The sequence below is a fragment of the Hermetia illucens genome, chromosome 5 (assembly GCF_905115235.1).
Source record: "Hermetia illucens chromosome 5, iHerIll2.2.curated.20191125, whole genome shotgun sequence".
Classification (NCBI taxonomy): Eukaryota; Metazoa; Arthropoda; class Insecta; order Diptera; family Stratiomyidae; genus Hermetia; species Hermetia illucens.
Genome location: NC_051853.1, coordinates 77,648,413 through 77,669,957, shown reverse-complemented (window position 1 = coordinate 77,669,957; position 21,545 = coordinate 77,648,413). Strand labels below are relative to the sequence as shown.

The following is a 21,545-nucleotide window of genomic DNA, read 5'->3' as shown; positions in this document are numbered from 1 at the left end:
ATATTATATTATGTGTACATACATATCAATGACACAAATGCTGTCTTCATCCTAAATAAACAAACATTGTCTATTACCGCATTGATGAATTGATCTAACGCATATTCACGCATTTCCACTTTACTCCGTACACAAAGGCTGCCATTCTGTATTTCTGGGACGAACTTGAGGTTTTCCGGCAAATTTCTAAAACATGGTAATATACTATTATTAGCTTTATTTGTGTAGATATCGGGACGGGATGTATTTTGAGGTCTAGATTTCATATAGATGCGTCACTGTGATTTTTTCAGATTTTTCGGTTGGATTGGTTCTGAAAACGAGACCTGTTTAACTAGGGGCACACATTTTGATCCCTGTCTCCTCTGGAGTCCAGTAGTGTTCAAATTACCGGTTCAGTTGCTTCCCATACTATAAAGATTTTTGAACGCTAACCGTAAGTCAAGTCAGGTTTGTCAAAAACTGCGGCACTACTGACGCAATACACGCTGCGTGGTTACTTATTTAGAAAAAAAGTGAGAAGCATAGCATATAAGATTTGGATAAATCGCCATACGCCAGAAGAACTCTTGCGCTGAGTTAAATTGCTCTACCACGACCCGAAAAGTAAAGTTCGCAGTATTGTGGTCAACCTAAAACTGAGCAATTTATATATCTCGGATCAACGCTATCAGCAAATGGAGAACTGCGCTATGAAATTGCTTTACGCATTAAAGCAACCTGGATGATCTGGCGTTCCACAACAGGTGTTCCTTGTGACCAAAGTATCAACGAACGTCTTAAATCTTAGTGTTGCCCTCTACCGCCAGCTATAAAAAGCAATGAACGGTGTCTCGCAGTAATGGGGACGAAGATTTTGCGTTGGACTAGTGGCGTAACCCGCCTTGATCACATCCGAAATGAGGATATCCACAATCGATATGGGGTTGCACCGATCGTGGGAAAATTGTGAGAGAGGCGTCTTTGATGGTATGGTCACGTGCTAACGAGAATTCGCTCGACAGGTTTGGGATGAACCGATGAAAACAAGCCGACCCCGCTTCAGGACGGGACAAAGACTGAAGTAGAAGATTCACAAGACCGATATTCTAAGCTTCTTTCATCTTACAATAGCAAGTTGATGGTCTGAAGGTCTGGTAGTGTATGCGGACTCAAGTGGTCTTAAACTTCTACTGGGTTATGGTGCGAATGTTTAACGTATTTGAAATTGGCCATGCAAGCCTAGAGGAGAGAAGCTGTTGTCAGTACTGTGGACGTGGAATATGCTTCTACGCTAGTGGGATCATGACAAATTGGTCTAACAATCTCCACTTCAAAGTTGTTACAGTTGATCAAGAGTCTGGCGATTGCTAGACAAAGTCGAACTGTCAAACCTTCATTACTTGGAATTTAACAGGCGGACAGACTGTAATACGAAGACCACATCCAAGAAAACCGGATTGGTCACAGCGCAACGGATTTGTTCAAAAAGCAGGTCCCTAAGCGACTAAAAGCTCCTTTGTCAAAAGAAACTCGAATAACTTGCCTAGAAGTGAAATGATCACCTCATGCAGCACGGTAAACAACTAAATCTGAATTAAATATAAATCTAATAAAACCAACATTATCACAGTCAGTGCCAACTATCTGCCGAGTACTGGCCGCTCAATCTGGAGGAAGTGGCGTTTCATAACTACCGTCCTTTATGATCTACGCATTAAAGATCATTTCAAATCCTAGATCTACTACAGTGCCGCTAGCGTTATGGGCTCCAAACTACTACAACTAAAGACAATGATCACCAAGTGGCGGTAGTGAAGACGAAGATGTTGTCTTAGATCAGTCGCGTAACTCGCTGTGACCACACCCGAAATGAGTACTTCCCCCATCGTTATGGGGTTACAAACGTTGTAGAAAGATTAGTAATATAATTTGCACTGACGGGGGCTCACTAGCTAACGAAAGCAATGAGGGATGACCGAATGGTATACCGAAACAGTGATGGTTTGATAGACTCGATAGTGATTGGAGAGCTTCTCTCCCAGCAAGGCCAAGCATTGTAGTGATGGGATAGCCTACAGTAGTCCGTAGCTACACTACAATTTTGAGAAGTGAATCAGCGGCCGAGGCATGGATTTTGCAAGCCTCGTATTCATGTTCCTTCGCGAATCTGTGGAGGAAACCTAACTATGACCAGTCTCTTCGCGACAATGTTGCCTAAATCTTCCAGAATCCGGAGAAAAACCGCAAGGTATAAGGAAACTTCAGCCACAATGGTCAGAACCCTCACTCCTCTACCAGACAAAGCAGAAGAAAGGAAGGTTTTGATGTCAAGGGAACTCGTCTAATATCGGTATGAGAAAACGAATCCATGCAGATCGGACACCTTGACCCTAGGGACACCTTCATCCTACGGTAATGGAAGGCGGGAGAAGTTTCTTGGGAATTAGGACATGAGCATTACTACACCACCAGGTGTGATAATATGCGAAGAAATCGGATGCAAAAAAACGGAGGAAGGTAGGAGCGAGCTAGTAACCCCGGTCAGACCCAGGAATTAGCAGGCTCTTAGGTTAGTGGCGGTTTTTCAGCATATATAAAACTACACTTACGTCCAAAAACGTTAAGGATCATTAAATTAACTTGGAACATTTCAAAGCCCTTTCCGTCTTACTCGTAACAAACAGCTACATCTTTTTGTTGAAAGAGCCATGGGTTTAATACCGGATAAGGAAAGGATGCTGTTCGATGATCCACAGGATCAAAAGCCTGTGTCCTGATATCAAATTTTTGAAAACAATCACACTTAGACACCCCTGGACCCAAGGCCTAGTTACAATCATCTTACAATACTAGGTTAATGGTGAAAGGAAGATCGTCATAGGAGGCTCTATGAACCTGCATAATGATTCTGTGTATTCTACCGACGCTAGAACTAAGGGATCTTGTAACGTATACGGAGTCAAGTGGTCTTAAACTCTTAATTGGTTGTGATTCGAACGCTCAACATACTTGTCTTGAGAATAGTAAATGGCATCCATGGCGCTGGTGTCATAACGACGAGAGTGGGGTGTACCCCCATGTTTATGGAGCACAGGAAAAATGAAGTAATTATCCCAACAATCTGTGCTTACAAAATTTTACGGTTTATCAAAGACTAGAAGTAGACGAACCTCTCTGATCAGCGTTATTTAGAATTGCTGCCTATTGTAATACAAAGACGGAATACTAGAATTAAGAGTGACAGTTTCAATCTGCCGCGAAAAGCTACGTTAACGACGTGGAATAGTTTTTCGATCACCTCAAAAATAATTTAGAAATATATAAATGGTGTCGAAGCTATATCTAGATTCATTACGATGGAACTACACTGCGTGCCGATCCCAATGGCATGATGTTAAATGTGAAATGAAAATTATTTAGCAAAAGAGGATTCAATTTCTCCCATACCAAAACTGGAACCAACAATGGAGTGTCAGTAACACTCATTCGAATGCTGCATGGAAGAAGCCCCCAGATAATTGACAGAGCGAAAAGGCCGCTAGATAGCCTAGACTTTTAGTGGCAAGACAAAACAAACATACTGCGAAGCCCATCGTTTTGAAAAGAAGGAAGACTTGCCGAAGTATTGCGGGCATTCCGATCAGTCATATACGCTGAGTACATATTCAAAATGGGAATATTAGGAGATGATAAGTATCCAAGTGAAGAAGCGCAATCAATTTCCTATTTAAGTACCGCCGCAAAGTGATATGGCATCCGGGAGGGTGACAGCAGCCCAGACACTACTAGGCAGTGCTGATGTTGGGGAAAGAAGCACAATGGGAACTCCTGAAATTGAGCCGATGGCTCGAAACCGAAGCCGAGTGGGAACGCAGTCGACTGATCTTACCAAAGTCAAAATGAAACGCTTATCAAGAAATGCACTGCAGTTGTGAATCGCATGCGGTCTGCAACGTTCCTCAAGAAAAACATCGTCAAAGGCGTGACAAACGGGCTGATAGAGCTGGAGAAGATCAACAGAAGATGCGCAAAAATCAGAAGCAACCACGCTCCCCGCTGCAAGCACCGCAAGCGCCAAATGGATAGCGGATGGCCCATTGCAGAGCGACTTGGGGAAAGGAAGGAGTATCTGAATGAGTTTTCACTCAGGTACTCTTCAGGGCTCAAAAGAAGAAGACGGGAGATGTCAAGAGTTAACAACTCGCGGCGTCGTCAGAAAAAGCTTTGCCTAAAATTAAGGCGGATATGAATAGTGGAGCACCAAAAGGAAAGGTATGCCTAATTCGGTTCGAAGGTAACAAATATAGGTAGCGGTCAAGGGGCTACTGGGAGAGAAAGCTCTGGTTTCTAGCCTAGAACCCACGTACTTTCTGGAAATTCAAGATTTTGACTGCCTTCGTTCTCTTCTGTAAACGAAGTAGAAAAGGCCATCAAGTAATGTCCGGAGATAACCAATGCCCGGATAGGTATCAACTCTGCGAACTCCCGAGGCCAAAACTCGATGTTATGGAAGTTGACTTTTTTTTAACAGCGGGAAAATCAGAATTTGTTGGGTAATATGTAAGATATGAATTCGGGGCAACCACACCAAATGTTACAGATGTTTAGATTATGCGCACACTGCAACCTGCCGGGTACCAGGCAGGAGGACATATTCCGCAGATGCGGCCAGATACCGCTGCCATCTGGGTTTGGTGCGGCACCCACCTTAGCATTCTTGCCCAAGACCGAGTGGGTCCTGGATCTGTGCTTTTGGAGGAACGTTTTTCAGTGTATATCTAGCACCGAATCAGACGACGCCAGATTTTTGACGCTGAGTTGATGCTCTAGAGCACGCTATCTTGGGCACGGAAGAGCGGATCCTGCTGTGAGGTGACTTCAATGGTGAGGTACTTAAAAAAGGAATGTCTCACCCTAATTCCTGTTGGAATCACTGGTTTCGCTAGTGGACGAGTAGCGAGTTCTGGAAGACTTTTCAGCAAGCGGCCATTAATACTTCACGTTCGAAGTGATTGATGCAACCTCTCGGTGTGGGCCACCCTGGCACTCTTTCTTTGCGTGGAACGTTACAAAGGTGAACACCGTGAGATTTTTCGAAGCTCTTGGTACAAGCCGCGCTGGAGACGACTGGAGGTGGCGGCGCTGCAGCTGACAATGTCGTAAATTATGAACCTGATAACGGTTGCCCGGAGGGTTTCGAAATGTAGCAAGCCAATTATATATCGGTGGACGATGGAAATTGCAGATCTCTGGAATGAGTATTACAAACTTTGCCGCTTACCATTTAAACGACCGGGAGGAGTCATGTACCACAATGACAGTGCAGATCAGCCAAATGGAGACTCCACAACGCAATAAACAGAAGCAAAGCTCGCTGCTGGCAGGATCTGGTCGACGGGGTCAATGGCAACCCGTAAGGACTCGGTTGATGGTATCTCTGCAGAGGTGTACAAATCGGTGTTCCAACATAGGCCAGATCTACTGTTCGGCTCATTCAAAGCTTGCCTGAAAGAGGGCATTTTTCCTTCTCCATGGAACGTGGCAACGTTTACACTGATTAGCAAAGAGAAAGGCGACTTTGAACTGCTGTAGCGACCCTTTTTAAGCTTTTGTGTAAACACGCGCATTTTTCTCGGAGACGGTTATAGTGATTGACACCAAATTTGGTAGAAAGGTGGGAACTGTGAATGATATAGTGATATAGTGAGTTACATCCTTTTACGTTGAATTTAAGGGGGGTCCCCATACATGCAAAAGGGGAGTGTACATTTTTTTTTCATCAAATATATGTGGGGTATCAAATTAAAGGTCTCGATTAGTACTTTTCGAACCTAATTTTGACATTTGTTGGAAAGGTGAGGAATGCGGGAGTTGAAAGTGATCATTTCTTTAACAGAAGAAACTACTCAACCGAAAAATGTGAAAAAAAATCAGGGGGCTGCCACTGTGTGGTGCCTAGGCTCCGAAATACCCTCCTTATCGACACCTGTTAAAATAAAGTTGATAATAGTACTTTACTATAATTTTTAGTAATTAGTAGTTTAAGTTCACCCTAGAATCATGAAATTTTGCAGCAATATAGGCTGCATCATCGAGCATGATCCTACCGAATTTGGTGATGAAATCGCACTATTCCTAACAAAGTTATAATAGGTCAAAGTTGTCGCTTCTGTGCAAATTGAAGACTATGAATGTAAATGTCACTTGAAAGTGAATACTTTCACATAATATATGCATATATTGCGTGCTATATACTAATGGGACAAATACACACTCAAATCCCTTTATAAAGGAAATACACAAAACCTTTCGTACCTGAAGCGTCTAGCTTCCGGTTTGCCGACTTGTTTTATGCAAAACCGATACGCGCTGCCGGAAACTTATCCCCACTGCAGTTCGATTCTAAAGCATGGATTTCCACAGTAGATGGTGTCAGGCAAATCGTGGACGCTGCACATCGAATGGAAGCACAAAGCCGCCGAACTCATCTCGTCACGATTGATATCAGAAATACCTTTAATTCCGTAAGATGGAACACTAGACAATTCTTTCCCCGCGCCGAGCGAATTCTTACAGATATTGGAGAATTATCTGAGAGGCCGAACCCTTCTCTATGAGATGCTATAAGATCAGAGGACGTCACGTGGGAAGTAGCGCATGGATCCATCCTAGGCCAGGACCTCTGGGAAGTTTTCCGGATATTGCGGCGCTTATTGCCGAACGTAATATCGAACAGGGCGCAAAGCAGACCATATCGATCGGAGGCTCCATAAACTGGAGTGGTAATTAACTCAAACATGAGCTTTTTCGATCAAATCATAGCAACAGCGGACGAGGTTATAGCTCTTCAGCTAAGTCGGCTAATGCAGACATTAGGGGCCCTGCATCTAGTACACGACGTTTTCTGTATTCATCAGAATGCAAGCTGTTCTGCTCTACGGTGCAGAAGTATGGGCTGACGATCTAGGTAAGAGGTATATCGTATGTGTCTTGCGCAAGTACAGAGAACGGGAACTTTGCGGCTAGCATACCAAATTGTCTATGAGGCCGTGATGGTAATCGCGGAAGTGATTCCCGTTTCTCTTCCTGCTAAGGAGCATAAAGCCATATACAAACGCAAAGGAGAAGAGCCTAGGGAGGTAGTTGCTTGTGAAGAACGGTAACCTACACTAAATGAGTGGCAACTTTCTTAGCAAAACGAGACGAGAGGCAGATGGACTGCGTGAGTCACTGGAGACTTAGGTGTGTGACTGAATCGGAAGCATGGTGAGATTGACTATTTCATTACCCAGTTCCTAAGTGGGCATGGAGGTTTTCAGTCTAACCTGCATGAGATTAGGAAGGCACGATCTATTGAATGTGTGTTCAGCTTTTGGTTTCCCGACTGGTTTCTTATTGAAGGTAGGATGAAATTCACCAACAAATATGTTTAAATACGGGGGATCTATCTCCAGACAACATTGTGGGAGGAGATGCTGAGGAGCATTGACAGGTGTATCCATGTTGCGCATTATCTTCGGGCTATTTTCGTTGTAAAGGAAATAGAGGCCGACCGGTGGGGGGTTCTTTGAACTAACAGTTCAGTTCTTCCTCACCCCTTTCTGATTTGAGGGCTCTTCAAGGCGGGAGAGTTCGGGGGCTAGCCTGAAGTAATGTGGCAAACGGTTTCGGGCCAGATATCTGGTTGGTAGTCCGATGGCAGGAGTCCAACACTCGGTGCGCGTGCGGTTGCATTCTCCTATTCAACCCCCCCCTTCCCTACCAAAAAAATGGAAATTTTGTGATACACAAACGAATTTGGGATATTTCGCTAAATGGAGTCGTCAAGTACAGTGGACCACTACTGTCTGACTGCTCAGAGGCCATACCTCTCTCCCACCTCAGACGTAGCGCACAAGTAGCCTTATGAGAGGATGGAGGATAATATGGCAAACTATTCAAGAAATTAGGTAGTGTTCTTTTACCGTACCGTAAAATGTATAGTCTAAAGCGTTCCACAAGGATATGTAGGAACAATAAACCTACTACCGAAATTGTTCCCATAAATAACTTCATGGCTAACATGTTGCTCCATCCTTATCGGAGATACTCTTATGTACCTTTAAAAAGAAGTAATTTCGTGAACCTCTTCAGAAATATGGCAACACAGCGAAAGCACTCAACTACTCAGAAACGCATTTCCTTAATTTGTCCTTGACTAAAAATATTTGTATATTATCATCCCAAGAGTATGGTATTTGTCACCAGAAGCTAACAAGACCATTTGCTCTGATATTGGCTTTGTACGCTCATATATCATAAAGCCACGTCAGCTGATGATAACGTTATCATATAGAGAACATACACGCGACCCATGCTCCATGGATACCGAAAAGAGCAGACAGCATCACATTATCCTGTAAGGATCGAGGCTAAGGGTTCATATAATCACATCAGCAAAGCTCCTACTTGAATGTTTACCCGTTCCTAGCATCTGCTTGCTGAATGATGTGTTGATATACCACGGAAGGAATATGATGCAACAAAACATGACTGCGGACACAAGGGACCTGGATAAAGATTGACATTTAATAACAGGAATATCGTTTTAAAAATATGCTTGAAATCACTTTCTTCTATTAAATGTTAAGTGGGTTCTCGGAAGATGTTTTATGTGAGAGGACTTCATAAGGCTATTTAAATTTATGGAAAACAGGATAAGAAAGCTTTACCCTTTTTATAATTTTCAGGAAAACGGTTACTATGGCTTCAGTTATGACAGAAACGAACAAAATGTAGTTTAAATGGAATAAGCATTGCTGTTGGCATTTTCCTTTTTCTAACAATTATCATCGCGTCCTCTGAATCTTTCAAAAATGTAAATATCAGGAAAGAAACGATATTCAAATTTCATGTCCTTCGGCATGAATTTCGGAAATCAAAATTCTCCATTCTTAGCGAATGAGAAATCAGCTTTGAGTCACACAATAGCATCCAACACACAGCCAAAGCACACCGTCACCACCTTTCCCCCGAAAATTAAGCTCCACCATGAAAGGGTGTGAAAGGATTCACTCGTGTATAACAAAATCGTCAAATCCAATAAAATCAATATATATGAGGAATAGTCCAGAAACCACAAAAATGTGTGATAGACATTACGCCCTCAATATCGACGTCGGTCGTATCCTTCTGAATCAATGAAACCTAAATATAGCATTATCCATCAACGTACCATGTTACATTGCCGCTCGTCTCCAGCTGAACAGGATACGTGGGACGGACGCGTTATGACCAAACGCAAATAGAACTTCTGATAGCACAGGATTCGACATTCGAGCGAAACAACAAAGCAACAGACGGTGTTGACTACTTATTGTCCAAACAGTGTCGAGAGGAAATTAAGGATTCTAAGAAAAGTACAAGATCCGCTCTTTGAGATAATTTTGGATCAACTCAGAAGTAAACCTCTTATCAAGGGCTTAGTGAATGTAGCTTTGTACGCTCTCCTTACAGGCTTTCTATGCCACACATTGTCAGAGTCAATATTATCGCAAGAATCAAGCACAATGGAACCGAATACAAGGACTCTTATTTTTGTACGTTTCGCTTACTCCACAGCAGATGAAGACAGAGTTGATGAAGTAGGTTGTATTATTTCATCCTATTACATTGAGACACATAATGGGAAACTCAAATATTTTCGCTGTGTTTCAGAAGTGGAGCGAAGTTCTTACCATTTAAAGTTGATATTATTTCAAGCATCAATTAGGGAGGGAGACCATTTAATTCTCGAAAGTTGCCCTAACGAATTTAAGTTCCGCTGTGTCTAGAACTGTTTGATATAAACATTATTCTATTGGAAGGACGCAACTATCATATGGGGAGGGGGAGCAGATTCTGTTGCAGGATGAAACTCCTAAAACATTTCCTAACGGTTTTATCCTACAATGCATTGTTATCAACATTTGGTTGGATGCTACGAACCACCCAACTCTTTTCTGGGAGTTCCTCGCATCTGGATGGTGGGTGGATGGAGGGGATTCCCTTCAATTCCTGAAATAACTATGGCTTGGTAGGAACGAAGGCATCCTGCATTCCCATGCACATCGTCTGCAAATCCATTACTTTTTCTTCAACCAAATTACTAGAACTGTCTGTGACATTGTAGCAATGAGATCACGTCCTTATTTACATAAGAGAAATGACTTGAAATTGGTCTTTACTATAGGATGCATTGAAAACGTTAAAGAGTGCTGAAACAACCAGCTAGATTAGAAGTGATGCCAGGGAGAATAACGTTGCTTTCAAAAGTGGATTAGATGTGGAGTTACTAATTAATTTGGAAGGAAATCAGTACAATGCTTCTTACATAATGATTTTTTTATCATCATTATCAACGGTGCAACAACTGGTATCCGGTATAGGCCTGCCTTAATAAGGAACTCCAGACATCCCGGTTTTGCGTCGAGGTCCACCAATTTGATATCCCCAAAAGCTGTCTGGCGTCCTGGCCTACGCCATCGCTCCAGCTCAGCCAGGATTTGCCTCGTTTTAGATATTGCCCTTATAGACTTTCCGGGCTGGATCATCCTCTTCCATACGGATTAAGTTACCCGCCCACCTCCAGAGCCGGACTTTATCCACAACCGGACGGTCATGGTATCGCTCATAGATTTCGTCGTTATGAAGGCTACGGAATCGTCCATCCTCACGTAGGGGGCCACAAATTCTTCGGAGGATTCTTCTCTCGAACGCGGCCAAGAGTTTGCAATTTTTCTTGCTAAGAACCCAAGTTTCCGAGGAATACATGAGGACTGGTCTTGTACAGTAAGAGCTTTGACCCTATGGTTAGACGTTTCGAGCGGAATAGTTTTTGTAAGCTGAAATAGGTTCTGTTGGCTGACAACAACCGTGTGCAGATTTCCTCATCGTAACTATTATCGGTTGTAATTTTCGACCCTAGATAGGAGAAATTATCAACGGTCTCAAAATTGTATTCTCCTATCTTTATTGACCAGTGCGGTTAGATGGTGTTGGTTTTCAGTGCTGACGTTGCCACCATATATTTTGTCTTGCCTTCATTGATGTGCAGCCCAAAATCTCGCGTCGCCTGCTCGATCTGGATGAAGGCAGTTTGTATGTCTCGGGTGGTTCTTCCCATGATGTCGATATCATCACCATGGGCCAGTAGTTGGGTGGACTTAAAGAGGATCGTACCTCTGGTATTTACCGCGGCATCACGGATCACTTTCTCGAGGGCCAGGTTAAAGAGGACGCATGAAAGGGCATCCCCTTGTCATATTCCAACAGTTTTTCCATCACTTGCCGCACAAAGAAAATCTGATCTGTTGCTGATTTGCCTGGAGTGAGGCCTCTTTAGTATGGGCCAATGATGTTCTGAGCTTATAGGGCTGTCCGGCCTAGCAAGATAGTGGAGAATGATTTTTAGATGGTATTCAGCAACGTGATACCTCTATAATTGCTGCACTGTGTGATATCCCCCTTTTTATGTATGAGACAGATAATGCCCCTCTGCCAATCGTCAGGCATTGATGCCCACACCTTGAGCGCAAATTGATGAACCACTTGGTGTAATTGGTCACCTCCATATTTAACCAATTTGGCTGTAATTCCATCGGCTCCTGACGACTTACGATTTTTAAGCCGATGAATTGAACGGAATGTTTCTTCTATACTTGGTGGTGGCAATATTTGTCCGTCGTCTTCAGTTGGCGGGACCTCCAACTCGCCGATGTTCTGGTTGTTCAGTAGTTCATCAAAGTACTCAATCCATCGCTCCAATATGCCCATTCCGTCGAAAATCTGATTCTCCTCTCGGCAGGATGAACATCGAGGTGTATAAGGCTTCATATTTTTGACCTTTTGTAAAACTTGCGCGCCTGGTGCGATTGCTCCCCGTACTCTTCGAGTTCACAGATTTGTTGGTTCTCCCAGGCTTCCTTTTTCCGTCTGTGCAGTCGCTTCTCCGCTCAACGGCGTTTGTGATGAATCTCTGCGCGTGCCCGCGTTCTTTGAAAATGCAACATTACCCGATATGCGACATTCTTCCATTCCGTTGCTATTTATATTTATCGTCAAACCAGCCGTTCCGATTCTTTTTGCGGCTGGGGCCAAATATCTTTGTGGTCGTATCAATGATAACGTTCTTCAGGTGATTGTAAAGATCATTTGTTGATGCTTCATCTCCATGTCCTCTGTTGATTGCAGTTATTGCGACATCCATTTTCCTCTTATAGGTGTTACAGAGGGTCGTGTTGTGGATGGCTTAGTATTAACTCTCACCTGATTATCAGAGGGGATTGTAGGTGGTGTCGTAATTCGAGCTTGGAGCACCATGCCAACGAGATTGTGATCCGAGTCTACATTGGCCCCCAATATGTTCTGACATTCATCAAGGCAGAGAGGTGGCGGCGTTCGATCACCAAATGGTCAATTTGGTTGAAAGTGGTCCCGTCTGGAGAGGCCCACGTATGTTTGTGGACCACTTTCCGCGCAAACCAGGTACTTCCAGTAACCGCTTCGTGTGAAACTGCTAATTGAATAATCCGCAGTCCGTTATCATTTGGATGGTGATCTATGCTAAGGGAGCCAACATATCGCTTGAGTACGGGCTCCCTCCCTACTTGGCTGTTAATATCCTCAAGTATGATTTTAATATCATATCTAGGACAGCCATCGAGGGTTCGTTCTACTGCCTCGTAGAAGGTATTCTTCTCCGACTCTGCAGTCTCCTCTGTAGGGGCGTGCACGTTTATGAGGCTTATGTTTCTCAACTTGCCTTGCAAGCGCAGAGCGTATAGCCATTCGCTTATGTTTTCAAAGCCGATAACAACAGGTTTCATTTTTGGCTGACCAAAAAACCTATTCCGAGCACATGGTTTACTGAATGACCGCGATAATATATGGTTTAGTGACTCTTCTCCAGGAAACCAGTCCCTGTTCAACGCATCTCTTGCAATGCTGTTACATCAGCGCTATAGTGGGACAGGGTATCGGCTAGCTGCTCAACAGCATTCGGTCTGTACAGGGAGCGCACGTTCCATGAGAAAATGCGCCTTTTTCGTTGCCGGATTTATCGTTGTAAAATCCATCCAGTCCGAGACTCCTGTTGTGGCTTCGTAACAAGTTTTTTCCGTGTATGGTTGTCAGCCCTACCCAACCCCCAACCTAGAGGACCAGTTGGTACAATTTGTCCCGATTTTAAGCAGCTTTTCGTTAAGAAAGAGTTCCCAGCAGTCACCACGTGGAGGTGGAGACAGGGTTTGGTAGTAGAGCTGTTGGTGTTGGTTCAGCAGGCGTTTCCGAGGTTTTATGCTCCATCTTGGATACCAATCCACGTTTCGCCCTAGGACCTATACTACCTTTTGACCACCATTTTTGATGGTTAACATTATCTCCTAAATTTCTACTACATCTCACACTACTGTTCTCAGTTTACGGAAACGTGCTTAAACTCCATCGAGGTCTTCTCGAAATGCTTGATAATAATAATAGTATTATCAAGGGACGTTGATAGTCCTAAAAGAACTATTAGTAGTTATAGTATATTTAATAATTATAGTATGTCGTTTAAGCATATAACCAATAAGAAATTTATCATGTTCCCTACTTCCAAGAGTTTCAACCTGGCGACTGATATTAAGTATTCTACCAGGTGCCTCAACTTACATTGCAGAAATGCCGGACACTTCCCTGGAACATGTATGGAGATTTGATTACTCTCCTCATAGAATGTCAGTGTCCATAGACATCCCTAAGTCTCTAATCCTTTCCTAGCAGCTCGTCGGTTGCCAATGCGGCCTGGAACCCCGAATATCAGGACTTTATTAAGCGAGCCGAGCGTGTTCAGTCCCTCAATGCATTCGCATACCAGTTTGAAATTCACCTAAGTGCCTAGCGGCTAGGTTGGCTATTAGAATAGCAATATTCTGCCCGTATAATTCCTTTCAAGGTTGAACAAGGTACACCTATCAATGGCGCATATTTCCGCCTAAAATATCTATGCTTAGTTCAAAATACGTTTTCCTGGGACCAATGACCCCGTTGGCTGCTCCTCCTTCCGAAGGGGTACGTCGTGCATCAGGTAGTCATCAACGCCACGCTCTCCCAGTTTGCTCTGTGGCTCCAAAGTATTTTAAACATCTTAACGAAAACCTCGTTGTCGTGTTAACCGTTGTTATCAGTAATTTGGGATGCGCCTAGAGAGAATATCACTTTTCCTGTGATTTACGCAACTCATTGGCTCAGTGGTACTCCCAGACATTCGGAACATCGCCCTCTTTACCTGAATCTATATGTACAGATGGAGAAGGGTCAATCCCAGAAGGACCTCTAAAGATGCCGCTGTGCATATTCTCATTGCCCCATTGACACACACGCAAGCGAGTCTTTGCAGTTTGTGTAACTCCTCACTGTTGTGCAGAGTTAAGTTCCGTCTGCTCAAATTACCCTCCCATACGTAATCATTGGTTTGACTATTGCACCATATAACCAGTGCAGCATCTACAGGGTACATCGTCAGCTGATACAGGACAGTTTCGGTTAATCGTCCTGCCCGATAAGCGTGTTGATATAAATTTAGAAGATCCCGCATTAAAACGCTAGTTTTAATGTAGTTGTCTCTGACCTTTTCAACCGTCTTAAGTACGAACGATGTCAGGCAGATTGTTCTGAATGATTTAGGGTGACCCGCTCTTGGACTTTTGCTCGCGTTCGTGCCCTTCGTATATATCCCAAGGCTATGTTGCTCCTTACCACTCTTAGGAGGTATCCTCAAATGATTTCTAAGAATCTCTGGAGTAATGGTGGGATAATATCAGCCACTCCGGATGATTTTAGTGGTATAAAGTCTCAACCTGCCCATGTTACTATACCTTCCAAGCATCCTTTTTTCGCTAACTTCCAATTCACCATTTCCCCCTTCTGTCCGTTATTGTAGTGTCAGGCAAAATGCTGTTTCCATCCGCTGTATGATAGGATTTCGGGAAATGAGTTCTGTGAAGTAGAATTCCCTGAAGCTATTTCATTTTGCTTCCCTGGACACGTTGCTATACGTCATCAGTACACTTTTATACCTCTGTCAGTTCCTGATTTGTTTCGCCCGGTTGAAAAATTTTCGGGTATCCGTTCATTCTGAATAGGTTTCTGTTTAACCAGGGTACGCCTCTTGATGACTTGACTTTCTTAGCTGGCTTCCAGTTAGACTTGGACAGCATGAAGGAAACTCTAAAAAGCATATACATATATGTTAAGTCTCGTTTCTAAATGATTGAAGCTTTTCATTTTTCACAGGAGGAATACCAAATTACCTGCATGCTTCCTCCTTGTAGATCTCCAATATGCCCCCAATTCACCCAGGATTCTTGAGCCAACATCATTCCATCATTCGTTGTAAATCGCCCTGCCGAGCCTTTTCCCTGGCCTGTGATTTGAGGCTGTATAGCCTCCGAGATATCTTCGGAGATCTCGGGCGGATTTCTACCCGATGTGTCCTCTGAAGTATCCTTCCTTGGTTTCTTCTTGTGCACGTGCACGTGTAAGCTGCCAAATCTCTTATTGATGAAGCAGTTACGACGTTCAATTTTCTCCAAAGATTGGTCACCTGCTCCGATCATAAGGACTTTCCATGCTTGCAATCAACCAGCATAAGACCTGGTTGAAAGCGCATGCCGGTGAACACAAGCTCCTTACTCTATCCTTCACACATCTCCATGACGATTATTTTCTGTTCCTCACGAGGGAGTATTTGCTGCAGAAATAGTTGCGGTAGTATGGCCAGTCGAATGCTCTTCACTCTATTAGCATAGTTAACGTCGGGCCTTCAAGGTCCTACTTTCATCCCTGACCTCCCCGGATTTCCTCCCTCTTGGAATCGGGTTTCGGTTTCTTCTTCTTTCTTGTGGAATGGTCTCCACTACTCCCGCTTTCTTCGCTCTGTCGCCGGAAACTTCGATCTGTCCTGAGCCTTGTTAAGAGCGTCTTCGCTTGCACTACTAAGGCCTCCTTCTCCGCATTTTTTCTTCTCCAAATTGCTATCATCACTCTGATTGATTGACATGTCCCAAAAGTTCGTCAAATACACTCACCTTGTTTCTTAAAAGGTACGAGAATGCTTATGTGCTGTCCATGGCATACTTCGCATTTCAGTGACCTGAGTTTGTTGCATTCTACCCCTGCCCTGAATTCTTATAGCACACGCAGAAAACGCAGTGTTGCAGTAACTTACTTTTATTATTACTGCCCATCAACTTAAAAACTCTAGGATACTCCAATAGAATACTGCAAATGAAGCAAAGAAATTGTACTATTTTCTCCTTTTCAGTTCTTGCGGCAAATGTAATCCAAAACGTATTCCTGCTGCCTAAATTGCCTTTCCTTTTGGCTGGCTTATAAGCCGCTGGAAACTTTGACGAGTCTTGCATGGCCCCCCTATTATAGGTCAAAACTACAAATTGGTTCTCAAAGAATTGTTCCACGTCTTTGATGGTTACAGGTAGGTTGGGGTTGCTTCAAGATGAGGTTGAAAAAAAAATCAGTTAACTTGGGGGTTCAAATCGGTAAAGTTGTTTCTTAATTTATTACGAAACACACCTTAGGCACGCAACAACCGTTTGTCTTCCAGCAGGACAATGACACTAAGTACCCTTCCTTTTTGGCACGATAATGGTTGGTTATTGTATAATGTCCATGTCAACTTTATATGTCTCCCTAAACATCAACATTGTTACCCATACGTGTACGCAGTTCGTATTGTACCCCAATGGAGTTTGAAGGATAATATATGGAAGGGTCGCAGACTCAGCACTGTAATTCATAATAAATACCTAAGTAATGTACGCTGATTTAACACTTACAGTTCTACTACTAAACCCTACTCTCGCCTCCACTTTGGTGAACCCTAAACAATGCAAACCAACAGACAAGGAAGGGCGAACAGCGACTTCTCAGCGCCGTAAAACAGAGATGAGCCGACTGGCCAGCCTAGTGGAGAGCTATGCAATAGACTGACAGCCTTTCCACATTACACTATTGTCATGGAACCCAAAATTGAGTCTCAGATCGAATTGGAGAGATGTACAAGGCAACGGAAAAAAGACAACGAATTTGAAACCTGAAGAGAGCGCTCCCTGTTCAGAACTGGCGCTCTTTGTGCACTTACTAAAAAAATCGAAAAGTACAAGATAGATATCTTGGTGGTCCAGGAAACAGAATTACTTGCCATTTTTTATTTTAAAAAGAAGTTTCTCATAGGAGATGAACACAAAACTTTTATACCTGACTTGGCCTGCACCAGCTGAAAGATGAAGAAATCGAAAAAAATTGTCGAGCATACAGTTTTTCCGGTAGTTTTGAAAGACCTTATATATGGTATATATGTGATCATCGCCGAAAATGAGGGCCGTACGATTTCACAATCGAATATTCAGGCAATATTTCTATGAGGTTCGTTCCAACAGGGTGGCTCGATCCATTTTTAAGACTTTGTGTCAACACAAAACCTTATTCAAATCGGTTTACTATCTGTCTGTCCGCCTTTTTTTTCTTCTTTCTTACCCACTTAAAACCACCCCCGGCTGCCCCCCCCCCCCCCCCCAGCCCCGTGGAACCACACGGTATTACATCACGGGGCGGAGTCAGCTCATTTTAGCTTGGTCCCCTTTCGTCTCTATGCAGCGTACGTAACCGCGCTTTTCTGGTCTCCTCTGCCTTTCGCAGTTTGGTCTGGATAGATACGACCATGGAATTGATCGCATCCCAGTCTTCCTGACATGCTAGCATTCTTCGCACCAGATTCTCTGGTACGAGCACCTCTCCTAGAGTCTCCTCTAGATTCTTCCTTTCCACCACAAACACATTGGAAGAATACATTGGAACATTGGAAGAATACATGCTCTGGGTCCTCTGGGACTCCATCGCAGTTTGGACAATCGGGTGAGGTACCTAGTTTAAACCTGAACAGGTGCTGGCGAAATCATCCATGCCCCGTGAGAAACTAAGTAAGATTATAATTAATCTCACCATGCCGTCTCTTCAACCAATCCTTGATGGTAGGGATGAGCCTGTGTGTCCACAGACCCTTTCCCGAGCGTCCCCAACGCTCTTGCCATCTATTTAGCGATCTTTCTCTTTCGGCGTTCTTCGTCTGCGATAAAGGAGAGATAGACTTCGCATTATATATATTTGTCATTTCATCTGCCAAGATGTCAATGGGCATCATTCCAGAGATGACGAATGCTGCATCATTTGAGACAGTCGTGAATGCCGAGCCCTTGGGGCTGTTCTTCTGCAGACTGAACTCAGTTTGTTAGGGTTAAATGCAACCTGCAATGCCTTTCCCCAAACTGGAGCTGCATAGAGCAGGATCGAACTCACTACCCTAGCTATAAGCAACCTGGAAGCATGCCGTGGCCCTCCCACAACTATCATCACTCCCAAGTATTTGATGGCAGGCTTAGAAGTGATGATATGATTCCCAATTCGAATACGCGCAAAATTTCTTTTACGGCGTTTGGTGATGAGGACCGCTTCCGTTTTTTCCTCCGCAAGTGTCAGACCAGAACTCTCTACCCAGCGTAGCCCACCACCGTGATTTCCTCCGGAAGGATAAGATTAAGAACGTCGTTGTACATGATGTTTCACAGCAGTGGGCCCAGTACGGAGCCCTGTGGGACATCCACAGAGATAACGTACTCCTGGGGTCCGTCATCAATGTCATACCAAACCCTCCGCCCTTGCAAATAGCTGTTGACAATAGCTGCAAGATAAGCGGGAATACCTATCTTCGCCAGAGATTCCCGTATTAAGTTCCAATTGCTGAATTGAATGCATTTCTCACAGCCAGGGTCACTACTATGCAATATTTGCTAGTACAGTCCTCTCCGTGGATTGCATCTTCAGCCAAGCCAGTAACCACGTTCATGGCATGAATAGTTGATCTGGATTTACGGAACCCATACTGCCGATCTGAGAGACCTCCCTGGCTCTCAACAACCTGGAGTAGTCTATTATAGATTACTCGCTCTAGCACTTTTCCCACCGTGTCCAAAAGACAAATAGGTCTGTAGGAGGTTGGCTCACCTGGAGGTTTGCCAGCCTTAGACAGGAGCACCAACTTCTGTCGTTGGGGGGTAGGAAATATCCCCTCGGACATGCACGCTTCGAACAACTCAGCGAAAACGTCCGGTCTGGACTTCACGGTAAGCTAAATGGCCTTATTCGGCACGCCATCCAGACCTGGAGCTTTTTTATCTCCTATCCTAACGCAGATCTCCAGCAGCTCGTCACTGGTGACTGGCGGTATTGCCGTGTCGTTCGGAGGTCGCTGGAAGCTGTCTACGCCCTCCTGTTGCTGAGAGAATAACCCCTGAATAATTTTTAACAAGAGTGAAGAGCACGTGATCTGCGGAGATGATCGGCCTCTGAATCGCCCCATCACGATTCTATAGGTGCTCCCTCACGGGCTTACGTCTGCTTCTAAACAGAGCTCCTTAAAGCATTTCCTCTTGCTCCGTTGGATGGCGAGCTTGAGGGTTTTGCGGGCTTCCTTATAGGCGCGCTCTTTTTGCCCTTGGTCGATTCTGCCTACCGCTTTTTGAGCCGGTCTTCTGGCTCGATGACAGGCTGATCGAAGGCTGGCCAGTTCAGTATTACACCAGTAGTTTGGTCTTCTATTGGGGAATGAGCACCTCCTCGGCATGGACGCGTCACACGCTCTGGCGATGCATTGGGCACATGGGCAGCTTTTTCCGTAGAGGCGCCTGCTTTATTAGGTTGGTCTAACCACACTTCCATGAAGGTCTGCTCATCCAGAGCTTTAGCGGACCAGCCTGACATCTTTCTCGGTTTTGGTCATGGTGGTCTTATGCCCGGTGACTCCAACCATAGCCCAAAGAAAATTGTCAGTCTTGCTGTCTGTCTGTCTGTATGCCTGTCTGTCCGTCACACGCGTTTTTCTCGGAGACGGTTACAGCGATTGACACCAAATTTGGTAGAAAGCTGGGAACTGTGAACGCTCACGCATACAGTGAGTTTCATCCTTTTACAACGAATACAGGGGGGGTGTAAATTTTTTTTCATTAAATGTAGTCATGTGGGATATCAAATTAAAGGTCTGGGTTAATATTTTTCGAAGCCGGTCTTAGTTTTCACATTTACTGGAAAGGTGGGGAGTGCGAGAGCTTGAAAGTGTTCATTCCTTTAAGGGGGCCATTCTCAGAAACTACCTAATCGGAAAATCTGAAAAAAAAACAGGAGGTTGCCAATATATGGTGCCTGGGCTCCGAAATACCTTCCATACTGATATATGATATAATATGATATAATTTTTAGTAATTCGTTGCAAAAACCCCCCTGAAGTTCATGCTGGCATCACGAAACAATATAGGGTATAACATGGAGCATAATCTTACCAAGTTTGGTGGAAATCACACTATTACTAACAAAATTATATTACATCAAAGTGACAGCCAAGCGGCCATCAAGGCCTTGTACTCAGCGACTCCCGGCTAGTGGGGCAGTGCAGAGACCGTCTGGGCGGCACGCTCAAGGTCACTCTCTTCCGGGTTCCCGGGCATAGAAACATAGAGGGGAATGAGCGGGCTGACGGATTGGCCAGGCAAGGCTATGCTCTTGGCAGTCCCTCGGTGAATACAATCGGTGTTCCGCTGGCGGCTATCGGGGGCGGAGTCTACTCACACTACCTAGTAGCCGCGGGCCTGAGATGGCGAAGCTGTGGCAAGTCAAGGAGAATTTGGCCCACTCATAACATAGCCCGATCACGAGAGCTCCTGTGTCAGACGCGTGCAAATGCATTCAAGATTACGGCGGTCTGCATGGGGCACTGGCCCATAGGGGACCATGCCGCTAGACTCGGCATATCCTACAATTCGCATTGCCGAAGCTGCGGAGAAGGAAGGGAAACCCTCATGCAGTTTCTCTGCGATTCCCAGCTCTGGCTAGAGTCAGGCTGCGGACACTGGATAAACCATTCTTTGGGGGCCTCAGAGAGATTTCTAGCTGCTGAGTCGGAGAGCTGCTTTCCTTCGTGAATGCTACGGGCTGGCTCTGAAGATCCGAGCGGTTGGACTCTGCCTACCTGCTCCCATAACAACAGTTGCGGTCTTAGGAGTTTATGGCATCAAAACGGCGCACCAAAGCGCTAATTGGGCTCCTTGGAGCGGCCACTGATACCTACCTACCTAGCCTACGTCAAAGTTGTCGCTTCTTTCCAAATTCAAGACTATGAATGTCAATATCATCCGAAAGTGGATATTCTCACATAATATACGCACATATTACGTGCTACGTACTAAGAAATACACAAAACCTTTCGTACCTGAAGCGTCCAGCTTCTGGTTTCCCGACTTGTTTGATTTAGTATCAATCCGAACTTCCCCCAAAATGCATATGAAATATTCAGCTCAACCGTCTCTTTGAAGTGGAGTGATTCACGTACCGTTCACTATGCGTAACGATCTAACACTGTGATTAGATTGCATTCACTACTATTACTAGCCATCTCAATTACAGCAATGTACTGTAAAACTGACTTATCACGATAG

The 21,545-nt window shown here is 44.3% G+C and overlaps 1 protein-coding gene across 1 annotated transcript in view; it reads right to left on the bottom strand.

The window, feature by feature from the left end:
* The window catches only part of LOC119658351 (ras-related protein Rab-27A), a 98,216-nt gene extending 76,743 nt beyond the window's left edge, over positions 1-21,473 (bottom strand). The window contains exon 1 of the mRNA XM_038065709.1: positions 21,320-21,473. The gene's annotated coding sequence lies outside the window, so the exon portion shown is untranslated. The remainder of the gene's footprint in view (positions 1-21,319) is intronic.
* Positions 21,474-21,545: the final 72 nt, after the last annotated feature.